General features: G+C 45.4%; 1 protein-coding gene across 7 annotated transcripts in view; it reads right to left on the reverse strand.

The window, feature by feature from the left end:
• Positions 1-5,295, reverse strand: part of plcxd1 (phosphatidylinositol specific phospholipase C X domain containing 1) — a 31,039-nt gene extending 25,744 nt beyond the window's left edge. For 2 of the 7 annotated variants that reach the window (XM_072262705.1, XM_072262703.1), the window contains exon 1: positions 2,924-3,001. The gene's annotated coding sequence lies outside the window, so the exon portion shown is untranslated. Of the gene's footprint in view, positions 1-2,923; positions 3,002-3,215; positions 3,552-3,573 lie in introns of those variants that run through there. The other 5 variants (XM_072262698.1, XM_072262700.1, XM_072262702.1 and 2 more) reach the window with 5 other exon arrangements.
• Positions 5,296-8,819: the final 3,524 nt, after the last annotated feature.

An 8,819-nucleotide genomic window follows, 5' to 3' on the forward strand; every position in this document is an offset into this window, starting at 1 on the left:
AAGAAAGGATAAACAACAGGAATTCTGCAGATGCTGGAAATTCAAGCAACACACATCAGAGTTGCTGGTGAATGCAGCAGGCCAGGCAGCATCTCTAGGAAGAGGTACAGTCGACGTTTCAGGCCGAGACCTTTCGTCAGGATTAACTGAAGGAAGAGTGAGTAAGAGATTTGAAAGTGGGAGGGGGAGGGGGAGATCCAAAATGATAGGAGAAGACAGGAGGGGGAGGGATGGAGCCAAGAGCTGGACAGGTGATTGGCAAAAGGGATACAAGAGGATCATGGGACAGGAGGTCCAGGAAGAAAGACGGGGGGGGGACCCAGAGGATGGGCAAGGGGTATATTCAGAGGGACAGAGGGAGAAAAAGGAGAGTGAGAGAAAGAATGTGTGTATAAAAATAAGTAACAGATGGGGTACAAGGGGGAGGTGGGGCATTAGCGGAAGTTAGAGAAGTCGATGTTCATGCCATCAGGTTGGAGGCTACCCAGACAGAATATAAGGTGTTGTTCCTCCAACCTGAGTGTGGCTTCATCTTTACAGTAGAGGAGGCCGTGGATAGACATGTCAGAATGGGAATGGGATGTGGAATTAAAATGTGTGGCCACTGGGAGATCCTGCTTTCTCTGGCAGACAGGGCATAGGTGTTCAGCACACATTTTAATTCCACATCCCATTCCCATGTTGAAGGAACAACACCTTATATTCAGTCTGGGTAGCCTCCAACCTGATGGCATGAACATCGACTTCTCTAACTTCCGCTAATGCCCCACCTCCCCCTCCTACCCCATCTCTACCCCATTTTTATACACACATTCTTTCTCTCACTCTCCTTTTTCTCCCTCTGTCCCTCTGAATATACCCCTTGCCCATCCTCTGGGTTCCCCCACCTTGTCTTTCTCCCTGGGCCTCCTGTCCCATGATCCTCTCGTATCCCTTTTGCCTATCACCTGTCCAGCTCTTGGCTCCATCCCTCCCCCTCCTGTCTTCTCCTATCATTTTGGATCTCCCCCTCCAACTTTCAAATCCCTTACTCACTCTTCCTTCAGTTAATCCTGACGAAGGGTCTCGGCCTGAAACATCGACTGCACCTCTTCCTAGAGATGCTGCCTGGCCTGCTGCGTTCACCAGCAACTTTGATGTGTGTTGTTCTAAGAAAGGATATGCTGGTACTGGAGAAGGTCCAGAGGAGGTTTAGGAGAAGGATCCCAATAATGAAATGGTTAACATATGAGGAGTGTTTGAAGCTCTGGGCCTGTAAAAAAAAAAAAAAATGATTCTGGGAACAAAAGGATTAACATTTAAGGTGCAGTTGGTGGCTCTAGGCCTATTCTGGCTCTTGTTTGATAGTATTAGAGGGGAAATCCCTTTGAAACCCACTGAACAGTGAAAGGACTAGATAGACCAGGTGTGTTTACAATACTGGAAGAATCTAGGACCAAAGGTTGCAGCCTCAAAATAGGACATTCCTTCAGAACAGAGATAAGGTGGGATTTATTTAGCCAGAGAGTGGCGAATCTGTGGAATTCATTGCCACAGATGTCCGTGGTGGCCAAGTCACCGGTATATTTAAAGCGGCAGTTGATAGGTTCTTGATCAGTAAAGGCAACAAAGGTTATGGGTAGATGGCAGGAGAAAGGGAAAGTAAATCAGCTATGATCGAATAGCAGTGCAGACTTAACTGGCCCAATGTCCTATTTCTGCTCCTAGTCATATGGTCTAATACAGGGATCCAACCAGACAGTCACTGCAACTGCATGAAGAAGTTTCCTAACTCTTATAAATACATTCTCGTTTTTAAAGTTGAGCTTGACAGCCTGATCTTGGGAAACCCAGCAGATGAAAGAAGCCAAGACAGTGGGGTGCAATAAAGTAAGTGACTTACAGTAATCCTTGAGCCAAAAAGAGTACTTCCTCTCAGCCTCACAACTCAGCGTTAAACGTCTAACTGAACCCACATCTCTAAACACCCTCCAAATCCCACAACCCACTTATGACCTTCATCCTCACCATTGCTCTTTACTTCCCAAATTTATTTATTTAGTATTACAGCACAGATTGGACTCTTCCGGCCCTTCGATCCACGTCGTCCCAGCAACCCCGATTAACCCCAACCTAATACGAGACAATTTACACTGACCAATCAACCTACCGGCATGTCCTCGGACTCTGTAAGAAACTGGAGCACCCGGGGAAAACAGAGATTCCTTACAGAACGGCGCTGGAATTGAATTTTGAACTCGGGATAGCGTTGCACTAAGCGCTATGTTACCATGGCACCCAAATCCTCCAAGCAGTCCAAGCAGACTGGAGCGGGAAGGATGAAGAGTGAGTGGGTGGGTGGGTGAGGGAACACAGGAGGATAAGCATAAACGCAAGGTAATCTGCAGATGCTGTAAGTCCAAAGCAACACACACAAAATGCTGGAGGAACCCAGCAAGTCAGGCAGCATCTGTGGAAAAGAGTAAACAATCAATGTTTCGGTCCAAGTGAAGGTTCTCGGCCCCAAACATCGACTGTTTACTCATTCCCATCGCTGCTGCCTGGCCTGCTGAGTTCCTCCTGCGTGTTACAGGAGGATAACAGTTCCAAATGGGGAAATTAGAAAGGGGGTACATTTAAGTTGAGGAAAGAGACTGGAGATTGAGAAGGGTGACAGGAGACTGGGATAAGGGATGGGAAACAGGAAATTGGAGAGGATGGGTAAATTTATTCTTGGCTCATTGGGAAGCACGTTCACCTCCGAGTCAGAAAGTTGCTTGTTAAATTTCCAGACCAGAAACAAGCACAAATAATTTAGCCAAACACTCCAAAGCAATACTGTCTTCTAAGAGAGACACTAAGCTAAATTACATTTAATTCAGCTCAGTAGCCAATCCTTACCCACCCCCCTCTCTCCGCATTCTCTCCCTGCATTGATACTAACCTGGGAGGAGTACATTGATCCAATAGTCCTAAGCTTCCCAATTTCAGTCAGGCAGTAAGGAATAGAGAGTTCGAAGTGGTGACTAAACCTTATCTTAGAGACCCCACCCACAAAACACCCTGACAGCTTCTGATAAGACATATGGATAGAGGTGGAGCCTCGCATGCTTTCAAAGTCACCTCGGCTTTGCAGAACTTCCTAAATCTCTGTAATGTACTTCTGAAAACCATTAATTAAACATTTTAAACATGCTCATTAAAAACAATACACTAAAGTAAGAACAAAAACGTACCTTTGCCTTCCTGATTTCCAGGTCAGGGATCCCTGAGGAATGGGGAGACAGATTCTACAGCAGCTCCTAATCCAGGGGAAGCCCAGGACAATGGTGCAACACCAGTGGACCACATCACTGAGTGGTTTAACTATCACTCTGCTTGTCCCAGATTTATAGCAGGGGCATACAGGGTGCCGGTCGCCGATGGTTCTCTAGAGTTGCCAGTTCAATCCACTGAACCCCTCCACTCTGCTCTCTTAAATGGAAGTGAAAGGTGTAAAAACCACTGTCTGAGGAAAAGCATGGACGTTATTTCCAGTATGCTGTAAAATATCCATCCCTTAGTTAATATCAAAGTGAAAGTAAAATTTATTACCAATGTATCTCGAGATTTACTTTCTTGCAGCCACTTACAGAAAAAAATAAAGAAATTAAGCAGAATTTATGAAAACTATACATAAACAATGCCTGACAAGCAATCAAATGTGCAAAAGGGGAGAAAATGTGCAAATGAAAATAATGTTGAGAACAAGGTTGTAGAGTCATGGAACACTACAGGACAGAAACAGACCCTTCAGCCCATCTAGTCCCTGCTGAATTACTATTCTGCCTAGTCCCATCAACCTGCACCCTTCATGCCCTCCCCCCATCCATGTACCTATCCAAATTTCTCTTAAACGTTTAAATTGAACCCGCATCCACCACTTGCTCTGGCAGCTCATTCCACATGTTCACCACCCTCTGGGTGAAGAAGTTCCCCCTCTTGTTCTCCTTAAACATTTAACCTTTCACCCTTAACCGATGACCTCTACTCCTTGAAAGTGAGTCTGTAGGCTGTGGAAGCAGCTCGGAGTTGTGGTGAGTGAAGTTATCCATGCCAGTTTCGCAGCCTGATGGTTGTAATTAAAGGAAATTTTGCCCATATTTCTCAGACTGTACTTGCTGTCATTTTTCTAGTTTGCAGCTGTAACCACACTTCCAAAGTAGCAACACACTCAACATGCTGGAGGAAATCAGCAGGTCTGCAGATGCTGGAAATCCAGGCAACACATATAAAATGCTGGATCTGCAGATGCAAAGTAGCACTTGACTACACAGAAGGGCCAGAAAAATACTTCCGTTTGGAGACCATTTGGCCTATCGAGTACCTTCTGGCACACAGAACAATCCCATTCCCTGCATTCCCATCAATTCTACCATCCAGTTACACTATTAAGAATTTGCAGTGCCCAGATAGATTCAGTCTCATCATTCTCCTCCCTTCTGACTTGTCAACCAACGCCATTTCAACCATATTTTATTTAGATGTCATTTTCAATAAGTAAACCCCAAAAGCAGAATCCTCTACAATATCCTCGAGTATAAAGAGGCTACACTGATGAAAACCTGCTGATGAAGAGAAGAAATCCGGCAAAAATATCAAGTGACACACACACACAAACTGCTGGAAGAACTCAGCAGGTCGGGCAGAATCTATAAAGGGGAATAAACAGTCGACATTTCGGGCCGAAACTCTTCATCAAGATTGGAAAGGAAAGGGAAAGAAGCCAGTCTTTCTTTTTAGCAAGGTAAGGTTCGAAGTCGAGGCGGTTTATGTCTTGTCAGCAGTTGGAGATGAACAGATCCAGAACGGGCGGAAGACCAGAGCCACGTCTCCAAGAAGTGGTGGGTTGGAGAATTCTCGCCGAAGAAGTGGGCTCGGAGACGGAAGGGAAGCAACATTAAGTAAGTTGGCTAGAAGCCAGATTTCAGCATTAGCAGCTCAAAGACAAATCGGAATAACCGGAACCATTTTATGTGGTCTGGGTTTGTAGGTAAACAGGGGTAGCACCGTGGAAGGGAGGAAAGAAAGTGCTACCGTGTGTCCAGCGGCCCGCGATTCTCAGGGCCGGTGCCCCGGTTACGGATTCTCCGCTGCCGTGCCCCGGTTGCGGTGCGTCTCTCTCTCTGATGCCACTGCCTGTGCGGAAGTCCAGAGGGGCGGGTGTCTCTTGTTAATGCTTTTTGACGGGTATTCAGTTCAACCTGAGAGAAAAAAATTATTCACCGAATCGTGTATTGTATTTTTGCGTCGGTGTCAGCGGAAAATAAAATTACTGTCGGTATGTCCGTGTTGAAGATCCAGTATTATGTAAATCCTGTCGTGAAAAGGCAGGAGATAATTTGCTAACTGCCCGTTCATTGGTCGTGTTCCTTCGACAGAATTTAATTCGAATTTTGTTAAAAATAACACATAGAATCCAAATCACAACATGCTCATATTGTCATTGAGCAGAAAAACGGCCCTTCCCGCAGAGTCATAGAACACTACAACGCAAAACAGGCCATTCGGCTCATCTAGTCTGTGCTGACTATTATTCTGACTGGTCCCATCAACTTGCACCTTAGACCATAAGATATAGGAGCAGAATCAGGCCATTTGGCCCATCGAGTCCGTTTCATCATGGCGGATCCATATTTCCTCTCAGCCCCAATCTCCAGCCTTCTCCCAGCATCCCTTCATGCCCTAACCAATCAAGAACTACCTGGACCATTGCTCTTCATACCTCTCCTGTCTATGTACTTATCCAAACTTGTCTGAAATGTTCAGAATCGAACCTGCATTCACCATGTCCGCTGGCAGCTGGTTCCACATTCGCACCACCCTCTGAGTGGAGAAGTTACCCCTTGTTCCCCTTAAACAGTTCACCTTTCACAATTAATCCAGGGCTTCTAGTCTCACCCAACCTCAGTGGAAAAAGCCTGCTTGCATTTATCTATGCCCTATCTATATCCCTTTATTTCCTGCAGAACATCAAGAAAGCTCCCCTCTGTCCCAGGATACTGACGGACTTTTACCGTTGTACCACTGAGAGCATACTCACCAACTGCATCTCAGTGTGGTATGGCAATTGTCCCGTATCGGACCGCAAAGCACTCCTGCATGTGGTGAAAACTGCCCAGCAGATTATCGGCACCCAATTGCCCACCATTGAGAACATCTACCATAAACGCTGCCTGGGCAGGGAGAAAAGCATTATCAGGGATGCATCTCACCCTAACCATGGACTTTTTACTCTCCTCCCATCCGGTAGGCGCTACAGGAGCCTCCGCTCCCACACCAGCAGGCACAGGAAGAGCTTCTTCCCTGAGGCTGTGACCCTGCTGAATCTCACATCACAGCGCTAAGCAGTATTGCACCCATATTGTACTGTCTCAGTACTTTTATATTTGTGTGCTATAGCACAAACTTTTTATTTGCAGTTATTTTGTAAATAACATTATTCTTTGCATTTCTGGTTCGATGCTAACTGCATTTCATTGGCTTTGTATCTGTACTCGGCACAATGACAATAAAGTTGAATCTAATCTAATCTAAAAAAATCCCTCATAATTTCATATACCTCATTCTCCTATGCTCCAAGGAATAAAGTCCAAAACTATTCAACCTTTTCCAATAACTCAGGTCCTCAAATCCTGTCAACATCCTTGTACTTAACAGCACTAGGTTGTTAATTCAAGTGCTCATCTAGATATCCCATGAACATTGTAAGAGTTTCTGCCTCCATGACCCTCTCGGGCAGTGTGTGCTTTAAACCAATCTCTGAGTGAAAAATTCTCCTTTATATCCCTTTCAACCGTTTACTCTTTACCTTAACCATTTCAGGTTGCAAACTCCGCCATGGGCACTAGCCTCCCCAGCATGCAGGACATCTTCAAAAGTTGATGCCTCAATAAGGTGGCAACCATCTTTAAGGACCCCATTACCCAGGAGATGCCCACTTCTCATTGCTACCATCAAGGATGAGGAGCCTGAAGCCACACACTCAAATGTTTAGGAGCAGATTCTAACCCTCTGCCTTCATCTTTTTAAATGGATAATTAATCCATGTACACTACCCTCTGATTCCCATTCTGATGTGTCGATCTATGGCCTCCTCTTGGGCCAAGATGAGACCATCCTCAGGGTGGGGGGGGGAGCAATACCTCATATTCCGTCTGGGCACCCTCCAACCTGATGGCAAGAACATTGATCTCTCCTTACAGTGAACAAATTTAACCCCCCTACCCCTTCCTCTATTCTCCACTCTGACCTTTCACTTCTCACCCACCTATTATGTCCCCCGATTCCCCTCCTCCTTCCCTTTCTCCTGCTGCCGACTCACCTCTCCTACCAGATTCTTTCTTCTCCAGCCCTTGACCTTTCCCACCCACCTGGCTTCACCTTTCACCTTCCAGCCAGCCTCTTTCCCCTCCCCCCCACCCTTTTTATTCAGGCATCTTCCCCCCTTCCTCCTCCATTCTGGTCTCAACCCAAAACATTGACTGTTTCCTCTTTTCCATAGATGCTGCCTGACCTGCTGAGTTCCTCCAGCATTTGTGTGTGTTGCTCTCTTATTTTTTTTGCTCTTTTTGCACTACTTACTTAATTTAAATTTTCTTTTTGTAACGTATAGTTTTGTTTTACTGTGTATTGCACTGTATTGCTGTCACAAAGCAATAAATTTCAAGGCATATAATAGTGATACCTGATTCTGATTCTAAACCTGTGCCTCTGGTAAAGACACCTCTGCTCAGGGGAACTGGAACTGGCCTATTATTATCACATGTACCTAGTTACAGTGAAATGCTTGCCATACAGATCAATTCATTACACAGCCATTGAGGTAGTACAGTGAATTTGCCCCTTTCCCCAAAGAAGGGGAATCAAGAACCAGAGGTTTAAGGTGAGGGGGGCATTTTCTGTATAAGGGATTGTATCTATGTGTCAGAGGAACTGGTTAAGGAAGACACAATAACAATTTTTAAAAGACAGTTGGACAGGTAAATGGATTGGAAAGGTTATAAGCCAAATGTAGGCAAGTGGGACTAGCTTGGGGAGGGCATCAGGGACCAGTTGGGGTGAAGGTCCTAAACCTCTATGACCTTGAGAAGCCTTGCTGCCTTCTTAAGGCATTGTGACATTGGTAGTCCTACAAGGAGGCAGTTCATCTGCTTTCAGTGCAGTGGAAATTAAAAGTAATTTGTTATAATCAGCATAGAGTTTAACAGCTGAAAATGAAGGGCAAAGTTCAGAACCAAACATAGATCAATGCAGCACAAGACACCATGTCTGGTTTCACAATGATTCACTGGGAATTTTTGAGAATGTGACTAAACACATTGATGAAGGAAGAGCAGTAGATGTAGTGTATATGGATTTCAGCAAGGCACTTGATAAGGTACCCCATGCAAGGCTTATGGAGAAAGTAAGGAGGCATGGGATCCAAGGGGACATTGCTTTGGGGATCCAGAACTGGCTTGCCCACAGAAGGCAAAGAGTGGTTGTAGACGGGTCATATTCTGCATGGAGGTCGGTCACCAGTGGAGTGCCTCAGGGATCTGTTCTGGGACCCTTACTCTTCGTCATTTTTATAAATGACCTGGATGAGGAAGTGGAGGGATGGGTTAATAAGTTTGCTGATGACACAGAGGTTGGAGGTGTGGATCATGTGGAGGGCTGTCAGAGGTTACAGCGGGTCATTGATAGGATGCAAAACTGGGCTGAGAAGTGGCAGATGGAGTTCAACCCAGATAAATGTGAAGTGGTTCATTTTAGTAGGTCAAATGTGATGGCAGAATATAGTATTAATGGTTAGACTC

The sequence above is a fragment of the Mobula birostris genome, chromosome 7 (genome assembly GCF_030028105.1).
Source record: "Mobula birostris isolate sMobBir1 chromosome 7, sMobBir1.hap1, whole genome shotgun sequence".
Taxonomy (NCBI): Eukaryota; Metazoa; Chordata; class Chondrichthyes; order Myliobatiformes; family Myliobatidae; genus Mobula; species Mobula birostris.